The 11,335-nt window shown below is 42.7% G+C and overlaps 4 non-coding genes across 4 annotated transcripts; all 4 read left to right on the plus strand.

The window, feature by feature from the left end:
- Positions 1–989: 989 nt before the first annotated feature.
- Positions 990–1,182, plus strand: LOC138360662 (U2 spliceosomal RNA). Its single transcript, XR_011226555.1, has one exon. It is a non-coding gene; the product is annotated as a U2 spliceosomal RNA (small nuclear RNA).
- A 2,698-nt stretch (positions 1,183–3,880) lies between these two features.
- Positions 3,881–4,073, plus strand: LOC138360663 (U2 spliceosomal RNA). The gene has a single exon (XR_011226556.1). It is a non-coding gene; the product is annotated as a U2 spliceosomal RNA (small nuclear RNA).
- Positions 4,074–6,763: 2,690 nt separating this feature from the next.
- On the plus strand, positions 6,764–6,956 carry LOC138360666 (U2 spliceosomal RNA). Its single transcript, XR_011226558.1, has one exon. It is a non-coding gene; the product is annotated as a U2 spliceosomal RNA (small nuclear RNA).
- A 2,689-nt stretch (positions 6,957–9,645) lies between these two features.
- LOC138360667 (U2 spliceosomal RNA) lies at positions 9,646–9,838 on the plus strand. Its single transcript, XR_011226559.1, has one exon. It is a non-coding gene; the product is annotated as a U2 spliceosomal RNA (small nuclear RNA).
- Positions 9,839–11,335: the final 1,497 nt, after the last annotated feature.

Raw genomic sequence — 11,335 nt, forward strand, 5'->3', positions numbered from 1 at the left:
TAGATGATGCATCGCCTCGCCTCGCCTCGCATGGCATCGAATCGCATGTCATTGCATCGCATCGCATTGAACTGCATGTATTGAATCACAAGGTATTGAATGCAGGCATTGGCATGGCATGGCATGGCATCACGTCACGTCTCTCGTCTCTCGTCTCTCGTCTCCCGTCTCTCGTCTCTAGTCTCTAGTCTCTAGTCTCAGTCTCTCGTCTCTCGTCTCTCGTCTCTCGTCTCTCGTCTCTCGTCTCTCGTCTCTCGTCTCTCGTCTCTCGTCTCTCGTCTCTCGTCTCTCGTCTCTCGCCTCTCGCTCTCGCTCTCGTCTCTCGTCTCTCGCCTCTCGCCTCTCTCGCCTCTCGCCTCTCGCCTCTCGCCTCTAGCCTCTAGCCTCTCGGCCTCTCGCCACCCAGCCCTGCCTCGCTTCGCCTCGTCTCCGGTTTGTGAAAACGATGTATCAAGCAAAGTGTTAGATGTGAAAAAGTCGTGATATATATACAAAAATGGAATAGTTGGCGCGTAATAGTGCTGTTCGTTTTCTGTTATGGTATCAGAGAGAGAACGTCTCCTATTTATATTTTTTGACGAGCGTTGGCGTAACAGGCCCCTTGCACTTTTAATTCGTTATTATACTTTTCAAAAGCTGTAGCTACCTTAAGACACATGACAAATGGAGGTTTATGTATTAGAGTTAAGCGCTATACTCCCTGGCCAGGAGCGAATTCGTGAAACGCCACGCGAGTCTGTTTACCACTTTGCCGCCAGTTACATATTCACTACTCATGAATGAAACCATGTAATATCATGAATTTGCATATATATATAAATTCATTGATCAGGTAAGAAATGGTTAAAGCCTTTACTGCATGGCGTTTATATGTATGCTTGAATTCGAATAGTACTCAACGATAATCACATGCCCTTTTGCAATTGAAACTCGCTACGTGGTTTCTAGCCGCAATTGTTGCCTGGTGTTGCAGAGCAACCATGCATCCTATCGCTTCTCGGCCTTTTGGCTAAGATCAAAGTGTAGTATCTGTTCTTATCAGCTTAATATCTGATACGATCCCCATGTGGGATCCTCGATATTAAACTGATTTTTGCAACATGGCGAAGTGCTAGGAGCTTGCTCCACCTTTGCCGCGGATCGGCCCGGTATTGCAGTACCTCTGGGATCGGTCCACTCCCTTCGGGGAGACCAAAAACAACCCTATCAACTAGTCAAAATCAAGTAGGAGACGATTATGTTAATTGGTTATGTACATTAATGAATCGTGTTAATTTGAATTGCAGTAATTACTTCACACCAGCCAACATCGTATGAGGAAAAAGCCTTGGAACGAGCAGCAGAAGTGAGTCGTCAGTCGAGTCCGGGTTTGATGGGTCGAAGCTGAACAACTGCAACGAGTTAGAGGGAAGGAAGGAAGGAAGGAAGGAAGGAAGGAAGGAAGGAAGGAAGGAAGGAAGGAAGGAAGGAAGGAAGGAAGGAAGGAAGGAAGGAAGGAAGGAAGGAAGGAGAAAGAAGGAGAAAGAAGGAGAGTGAGGTGAGTAATATCATTTAATAACTTTAGATTAAAGATTATGTGCGAGCAAAGAAATACGATGGTTGGTGTGGAAGGAAAGAAGTTGATTTTATGAATGGGGGGTTGCCAGTTAGTGCAATTTTAATTGATTTTGTTTGTTTTCTGAGATAGGTTATATAGGGTGAAGTTTTTCTCTATTTATATAAGTGTGGAAACTGGTTTAGGTAGCTTAGTGGTTTGTTATGAAAAGGCTGGTAGAGATGGGTTGAATAGTGTTAGACTTGTGTCTGCATTTACTGGAGAACTGGATTTGGTATTTAAATGGCATCTAATATGATGTGGTCATTGTGCAAATAAACTCTAAATCAACGGGTTTACTATGATCGAGAACCTAACTATAATAGTTACCCATTGTTGGCATGCTATTCTCTTTTTTTACGAAATTACTTACTCACTCTCCCTTGTGAGTGAGGGAGGGAGGGAGGAGTGTGTGTGTATATCACTCGGAATTCCTTAGTCGGCTCTGACGGCGAAATTATATTCATACATACATCAAGATTAGACGTTTATCTATTTAATTTACCATTGCTGGAATGTACCAATGCGTAATAAAGACGAAATTCGACTTGAGATGGAGGGAGGTGTTGCTTTGGTGTGGTTTTACACGGCAACTCAACGATCGTTTGCCACTTCCACGCTTGCCTGCCAGCCGGCCAGCCACTAGCCTCAAAGTGAATTCCAGTGTCTTGATTAGCTTTACAATCCATCATTTACCTCAATACACACTAACAATGTGTATTTATATACTTCAATCGAGCATTCGATGCACACATTCACCTGTAATATATACGTCAATGAAACCCAGAACCCACCCAAGTTCAAGCGCACCTGCACTCTCACCCCTCTCCATTTGAATGCTAGTTTCCTATTTAGATTTCAAATGCTTCATTCACCCCTCTAAACACCACCGACGTATATTTACATTCTTTATTTAGGCAATGTATGCAGGCACACATTCATTCACGTAAAATAACGAATAAAATTGATATAGAATCTACTATAATTTGCAAAGCGACCAACCACCAAATGTCATTGTGAAAGCTAGTTTCGTAATTAGCTTTGCAATACTTCATTTACCTCCCTAAACACCAACAATGACCGAGTATTTGTATACTCGGTAAAAGCGATGGATGGATTCCTTACACATTCACATATATTAAGCAATGAATTTGCTATAGTACCTACAGTACTCAGACTTCTCGAATTACTTACATCTTCTTATATCTTAGCTTTGTTGTTCATTCAACAACAGAGTCGTTTTCCAGGGAATCGCGTTATGTTAGATGATGCATCGCCTCGCCTCGCCTCGCATGGCATCGAATCGCATGTCATTGCATCGCATCGCATTGAACTGCATGGTATTGAATCACAAGGCATTGAATGGCATGGCATGGCATGGCATGGCATGGCATGGCATCACGTCACGTCTCTCGTCTCTCGTCTCTCGTCTCTCGTCTCTCGTCTCTAGTCTCTAGTCTCTAGTCTCTAGTCTCTAGTCTCTAGTCTCTCGTCTCTCGTCTCTCGTCTCTCGTCTCTCGTCTCTCGTCTCTCGTCTCTCGTCTCTCGTCTCTCGTCTCTCGTCTCTCGTCTCTCGTCTCTCGTCTCTCGTCTCTCGTCTCTCGTCTCTCGTCTCTCGTCTCTCGTCTCTCGTCTCTCGCCTCTCGCCTCTCGCCTCTCGCCTCTCGCCTCTAGCCTCTAGCCTCTAGCCTCTCGCCACCCAGCCCTGCCTCGCTTCGCCTCGTCTCCGGTTTGTGAAAACGATGTATCAAGCAAAGTGTTAGATGTGAAAAAGTCGTGATATATATACAAAAATGGAATAGTTGGCGCGTAATAGTGCTGTTCGTTTTCTGTTATGGTATCAGAGAGAGAACGTCTCCTATTTATATTTTTTGACGAGCGTTGGCGTAACAGGCCCCTTGCACTTTTAATTCGTTATTGTACTTTTCAAAAGCTGTAGCTACCTTAAGACACATGACAAATGGAGGTTTATGTATTAGAGTTAAGCGCTATACTCCCTGGCCAGGAGCGAATTCGTGAAACGCCACGCGAGTCTGTTTACCACTTTGCCGCCAGTTACATATTCACTACTCATGAATGAAACCATGTAATATCATGAATTTGCATATATATATAAATTCATTGATCAGGTAAGAAATGGTTAAAGCCTTTACTGCATGGCGTTTATATGTATGCTTGAATTCGAATAGTACTCAACGATAATCACATGCCCTTTTGCAATTGAAACTCGCTACGTGGTTTCTAGCCGCAATTGTTGCCTGGTGTTGCAGAGCAACCATGCATCCTATCGCTTCTCGGCCTTTTGGCTAAGATCAAAGTGTAGTATCTGTTCTTATCAGCTTAATATCTGATACGATCCCCATGTGGGATCCTCGATATTAAACTGATTTTTGCAACATGGCGAAGTGCTAGGAGCTTGCTCCACCTTTGCCGCGGATCGGCCCGGTATTGCAGTACCTCTGGGATCGGTCCACTCCCTTCGGGGAGACCAAAAACAACCCTATCAACTAGTCAAAATCAAGTAGGAGACGATTATGTTAATTGGTTATGTACATTAATGAATCGTGTTAATTTGAATTGCAGTAATTACTTCACACCAGCCAACATCGTATGAGGAAAAAGCCTTGGAACGAGCAGCAGAAGTGAGTCGTCAGTCGAGTCCGGGTTTGATGGGTCGAAGCTGAACAACTGCAACGAGTTAGAGGGAAGGAAGGAAGGAAGGAAGGAAGGAAGGAAGGAAGGAAGGAAGGAAGGAAGGAAGGAAGGAAGGAAGGAAGGAAGGAAGGAAGGAAGGAAGGAGAAAGAAGGAGAAGAAGGAGAGTGAGGTGAGTAATATCATTTAATAACTTTAGATTAAAGATTATGTGCGAGCAAAGAAATACGATGGTTGGTGTGGAAGGAAAGAAGTTGATTTTATGAATGGGGGGGTTGCCAGTTAGTGCAATATTAATTGATTTTGTTTGTTTTCTGAGATAGGTTATATAGGGTGAAGTTTTTCTCTATTTATATAAGTGTGGAAACTGGTTTAGATAGCTTAGTGGTTTGTTATGAAAAGGCTGGTAGAGATGGGTTGAATAGTGTTAGACTTGTGTCTGCATTTAGTGGAGAACTGGATTTGGTATTTAAATGGCATCTAATATGACGTAGTCATTGTGCAAATAAACTCTAAATCAACGGGTTTACTATGATCGAGAACCTAACTATAATAGTTACCCATTGTTGGCATGCTCTTCTCTTTTTTTACAGAATTACTACTCACTCTCCCTTGTGAGTGAGGGAGGGAGGGAGGAGTGTGTGTGTATATCACTCGGAATTCCTTAGTCGGCTCTGACGGCGAAATTATATTCATACATACATCAAGATTAGACGTTTATCTATTTAATTTACCATTGCTGGAATGTACCAATGCGTAATAAAGACGAAATTCGACTTGAGATGGAGGGAGGTGTTGCTTTGGTGTGGTTTTACACGGCAACTCAACGATCGTTTGCCACTTCCACGCTTGCCTGCCAGCCGGCCAGCCACTAGCCTCAAAGTGAATTCCAGTGTCTTGATTAGCTTTACAATCCATCATTTACCTCAATACACACTAACAATGTGTATTTATATACTTCAATCGAGCATTCGATGCACACATTCACCTGTAATATATACGTCAATGAAACCCAGAACCCACCCAAGTTCAAGCGCACCTGCACTCTCACCCCTCTCCATTTGAATGCTAGTTTCCTATTTAGATTTCAAATGCTTCATTCACCCCTCTAAACACCACCGACGTATATTTACATTCTTTATTTAGGCAATGTATGCAGGCACACATTCATTCACGTAAAATAACGAATAAAATTGATATAGAATCTACTATAATTTGCAAAGCGACCAACCACCAAATGTCATTGTGAAAGCTAGTTTCGTAATTAGCTTTGCAATACTTCATTTACCTCCCTAAACACCAACAATGAGCGAGTATTTGTATACTCGGTAAAAGCGATGGATGGATTCCTTACACATTCACATATATTAAGCAATGAATTTGCTATAGTACCTACAGTACTCAGACTTCTCGAATTACTTACATCTTCTTATATCTTAAGCTTTGTTGTTCATTCAACAACAGAGTCGTTTTCCAGGGAATCGCGTTATGTTAGATGATGCATCGCCTCGCCTCGCCTCGCATGGCATCGAATCGCATGTCATTGCATCGCATCGCATTGAACTGCATGGTATTGAATCACAAGGCATTGAATGGCATGGCATGGCATGGCATGGCATGGCATGGCATCACGTCACGTCTCTCGTCTCTCGTCTCTCGTCTCTCGTCTCTCGTCTCTAGTCTCTAGTCTCTAGTCTCTAGTCTCTAGTCTCTAGTCTCTCGTCTCTCGTCTCTCGTCTCTCGTCTCTCGTCTCTCGTCTCTCGTCTCTCGTCTCTCGTCTCTCGTCTCTCGTCTCTCGTCTCTCGTCTCTCGTCTCTCGTCTCTCGTCTCTCGTCTCTCGTCTCTCGTCTCTCGTCTCTCGTCTCTCGCCTCTCGCCTCTCGCCTCTCGCCTCTCGCCTCTAGCCTCTAGCCTCTAGCCTCTCGCCACCCAGCCCTGCCTCGCTTCGCCTCGTCTCCGGTTTGTGAAAACGATGTATCAAGCAAAGTGTTAGATGTGAAAAAGTCGTGATATATATACAAAAATGGAATAGTTGGCGCGTAATAGTGCTGTTCGTTTTCTGTTATGGTATCAGAGAGAGAACGTCTCCTATTTATATTTTTTGACGAGCGTTGGCGTAACAGGCCCCTTGCACTTTTAATTCGTTATTGTACTTTTCAAAAGCTGTAGCTACCTTAAGACACATGACAAATGGAGGTTTATGTATTAGAGTTAAGCGCTATACTCCCTGGCCAGGAGCGAATTCGTGAAACGCCACGCGAGTCTGTTTACCACTTTGCCGCCAGTTACATATTCACTACTCATGAATGAAACCATGTAATATCATGAATTTGCATATATATATAAATTCATTGATCAGGTAAGAAATGGTTAAAGCCTTTACTGCATGGCGTTTATATGTATGCTTGAATTCGAATATTACTCAACGATAATCACATGCCCTTTTGCAATTGAAACTCGCTACGTGGTTTCTAGCCGCAATTGTTGCCTGGTGTTGCAGAGCAACCATGCATCCTATCGCTTCTCGGCCTTTTGGCTAAGATCAAAGTGTAGTATCTGTTCTTATCAGCTTAATATCTGATACGATCCCCATGTGGGATCCTCGATATTAAACTGATTTTTGCAACATGGCGAAGTGCTAGGAGCTTGCTCCACCTTTGCCGCGGATCGGCCCGGTATTGCAGTACCTCTGGGATCGGTCCACTCCCTTCGGGGAGACCAAAAACAACCCTATCAACTAGTCAAAATCAAGTAGGAGACGATTATGTTAATTGGTTATGTACATTAATGAATCGTGTTAATTTGAATTGCAGTAATTACTTCACACCAGCCAACATCGTATGAGGAAAAAGCCTTGGAACGAGCAGCAGAAGTGAGTCGTCAGTCGAGTCCGGGTTTGATGGGTCGAAGCTGAACAACTGCAACGAGTTAGAGGGAAGGAAGGAAGGAAGGAAGGAAGGAAGGAAGGAAGGAAGGAAGGAAGGAAGGAAGGAAGGAAGGAAGGAAGGAAGGAAGGAAGGAAGGAAGGAGAAAGAAGGAGAAAGAAGGAGAGTGAGGTGAGTAATATCATTTAATAACTTTAGATTAAAGATTATGTGCGAGCAAAGAAATACGATGGTTGGTGTGGAAGGAAAGAAGTTGATTTTATGAATGGGGGGTTGCCAGTTAGTGCAATTTTAATTGATTTTGTTTGTTTTCTGAGATAGGTTATATAGGGTGAAGTTTTTCTCTATTTATATAAGTGTGGAAACTGGTTTAGGTAGCTTAGTGGTTTGTTATGAAAAGGCTGGTAGAGATGGGTTGAATAGTGTTAGACTTGTGTCTGCATTTACTGGAGAACTGGATTTGGTATTTAAATGGCATCTAATATGATGTAGTCATTGTGCAAATAAACTCTAAATCAACGGGTTTACTATGATCGAGAACCTAACTATAATAGTTACCCATTGTTGGCATGCTATTCTCTTTTTTTACAGAAATTACTTACTCACTCTCCCTTGTGAGTGAGGGAGGGAGGAGTGTGTGTGTATATCACTCGGAATTCCTTAGTCGGCTCTGACGGCGAAATTATATTCATACATACATCAAGATTAGACGTTTATCTATTTAATTTACCATTGCTGGAATGTACCAATGCGTAATAAAGACGAAATTCGACTTGAGATGGAGGGAGGTGTTGCTTTGGTGTGGTTTTACACGGCAACTCAACGATCGTTTGCCACTTCCACGCTTGCCTGCCAGCCGGCCAGCCACTAGCCTCAAAGTGAATTCCAGTGTCTTGATTAGCTTTACAATCCATCATTTACCTCAATACACACTAACAATGTGTATTTATATACTTCAATCGAGCATTCGATGCACACATTCACCTGTAATATATACGTCAATGAAACCCAGAACCCACCCAAGTTCAAGCGCACCTGCACTCTCACCCCTCTCCATTTGAATGCTAGTTTCCTATTTAGATTTCAAATGCTTCATTCACCCCTCTAAACACCACCGACGTATATTTACATTCTTTATTTAGGCAATGTATGCAGGCACACATTCATTCACGTAAAATAACGAATAAAATTGATATAGAATCTACTATAATTTGCAAAGCGACCAACCACCAAATGTCATTGTGAAAGCTAGTTTCGTAATTAGCTTTGCAATACTTCATTTACCTCCCTAAACACCAACAATGACCGAGTATTTGTATACTCGGTAAAAGCGATGGATGGATTCCTTACACATTCACATATATTAAGCAATGAATTTGCTATAGTACCTACAGTACTCAGACTTCTCGAATTACTTACATCTTCTTATATCTTAGCTTTGTTGTTCATTCAACAACAGAGTCGTTTTCCAGGGAATCGCGTTATGTTAGATGATGCATCGCCTCGCCTCGCCTCGCATGGCATCGAATCGCATGTCATTGCATCGCATCGCATTGAACTGCATGGTATTGAATCACAAGGCATTGAATGGCATGGCATGGCATGGCATGGCATGGCATCACGTCACGTCTCTCGTCTCTCGTCTCTCGTCTCTCGTCTCTCGTCTCTAGTCTCTAGTCTCTAGTCTCTAGTCTCTAGTCTCTAGTCTCTCGTCTCTCGTCTCTCGTCTCTCGTCTCTCGTCTCTCGTCTCTCGTCTCTCGTCTCTCGTCTCTCGTCTCTCGTCTCTCGTCTCTCGTCTCTCGTCTCTCGTCTCTCGTCTCTCGTCTCTCGTCTCTCGTCTCTCGTCTCTCGTCTCTCGCCTCTCGCCTCTCGCCTCTCGCCTCTCGCCTCTCGCCTCTAGCCTCTAGCCTCTAGCCTCTCGCCACCCAGCCCTGCCTCGCTTCGCCTCGTCTCCGGTTTGTGAAAACGATGTATCAAGCAAAGTGTTAGATGTGAAAAAGTCGTGATATATATACAAAAATGGAATAGTTGGCGCGTAATAGTGCTGTTCGTTTTCTGTTATGGTATCAGAGAGAGAACGTCTCCTATTTATATTTTTTGACGAGCGTTGGCGTAACAGGCCCCTTGCACTTTTAATTCGTTATTGTACTTTTCAAAAGCTGTAGCTACCTTAAGACACATGACAAATGGAGGTTTATGTATTAGAGTTAAGCGCTATACTCCCTGGCCAGGAGCGAATTCGTGAAACGCCACGCGAGTCTGTTTACCACTTTGCCGCCAGTTACATATTCACTACTCATGAATGAAACCATGTAATATCATGAATTTGCATATATATATAAATTCATTGATCAGGTAAGAAATGGTTAAAGCCTTTACTGCATGGCGTTTATATGTATGCTTGAATTCGAATATTACTCAACGATAATCACATGCCCTTTTGCAATTGAAACTCGCTACGTGGTTTCTAGCCGCAATTGTTGCCTGGTGTTGCAGAGCAACCATGCATCCTATCGCTTCTCGGCCTTTTGGCTAAGATCAAAGTGTAGTATCTGTTCTTATCAGCTTAATATCTGATACGATCCCCATGTGGGATCCTCGATATTAAACTGATTTTTGCAACATGGCGAAGTGCTAGGAGCTTGCTCCACCTTTGCCGCGGATCGGCCCGGTATTGCAGTACCTCTGGGATCGGTCCACTCCCTTCGGGGAGACCAAAAACAACCCTATCAACTAGTCAAAATCAAGTAGGAGACGATTATGTTAATTGGTTATGTACATTAATGAATCGTGTTAATTTGAATTGCAGTAATTACTTCACACCAGCCAACATCGTATGAGGAAAAAGCCTTGGAACGAGCAGCAGAAGTGAGTCGTCAGTCGAGTCCGGGTTTGATGGGTCGAAGCTGAACAACTGCAACGAGTTAGAGGGAAGGAAGGAAGGAAGGAAGGAAGGAAGGAAGGAAGGAAGGAAGGAAGGAAGGAAGGAAGGAAGGAAGGAAGGAAGGAAGGAAGGAAGGAAGGAAGGAGAAAGAAGGAGAAAGAAGGAGAGTGAGGTGAGTAATATCATTTAATAACTTTAGATTAAAGATTATGTGCGAGCAAAGAAATACGATGGTTGGTGTGGAAGGAAAGAAGTTGATTTTATGAATGGGGGGTTGCCAGTTAGTGCAATTTTAATTGATTTTGTTTGTTTTCTGAGATAGGTTATATAGGGTGAAGTTTTTCTCTATTTATATAAGTGTGGAAACTGGTTTAGGTAGCTTAGTGGTTTGTTATGAAAAGGCTGGTAGAGATGGGTTGAATAGTGTTAGACTTGTGTCTGCATTTACTGGAGAACTGGATTTGGTATTTAAATGGCATCTAATATGATGTGGTCATTGTGCAAATAAACTCTAAATCAACGGGTTTACTATGATCGAGAACCTAACTATAATAGTTACCCATTGTTGGCATGCTATTCTCTTTTTTTACGAAATTACTTACTCACTCTCCCTTGTGAGTGAGGGAGGGAGGGAGGAGTGTGTGTGTATATCACTCGGAATTCCTTAGTCGGCTCTGACGGCGAAATTATATTCATACATACATCAAGATTAGACGTTTATCTATTTAATTTACCATTGCTGGAATGTACCAATGCGTAATAAAGACGAAATTCGACTTGAGATGGAGGGAGGTGTTGCTTTGGTGTGGTTTTACACGGCAACTCAACGATCGTTTGCCACTTCCACGCTTGCCTGCCAGCCGGCCAGCCACTAGCCTCAAAGTGAATTCCAGTGTCTTGATTAGCTTTACAATCCATCATTTACCTCAATACACACTAACAATGTGTATTTATATACTTCAATCGAGCATTCGATGCACACATTCACCTGTAATATATACGTCAATGAAACCCAGAACCCACCCAAGTTCAAGCGCACCTGCACTCTCACCCCTCTCCATTTGAATGCTAGTTTCCTATTTAGATTTCAAATGCTTCATTCACCCCTCTAAACACCACCGACGTATATTTACATTCTTTATTTAGGCAATGTATGCAGGCACACATTCATTCACGTAAAATAACGAATAAAATTGATATAGAATCTACTATAATTTGCAAAGCGACCAACCACCAAATGTCATTGTGAAAGCTAGTTTCGTAATTAGCTTTGCAATACTTCATTTACCTCCCTAAACACCAACAATGACCGAGTATT

Source organism: Procambarus clarkii, unplaced genomic scaffold (assembly GCF_040958095.1).
Source record: "Procambarus clarkii isolate CNS0578487 unplaced genomic scaffold, FALCON_Pclarkii_2.0 HiC_scaffold_116, whole genome shotgun sequence".
Lineage (NCBI taxonomy): Eukaryota > Metazoa > Arthropoda > Malacostraca > Decapoda > Cambaridae > Procambarus > Procambarus clarkii.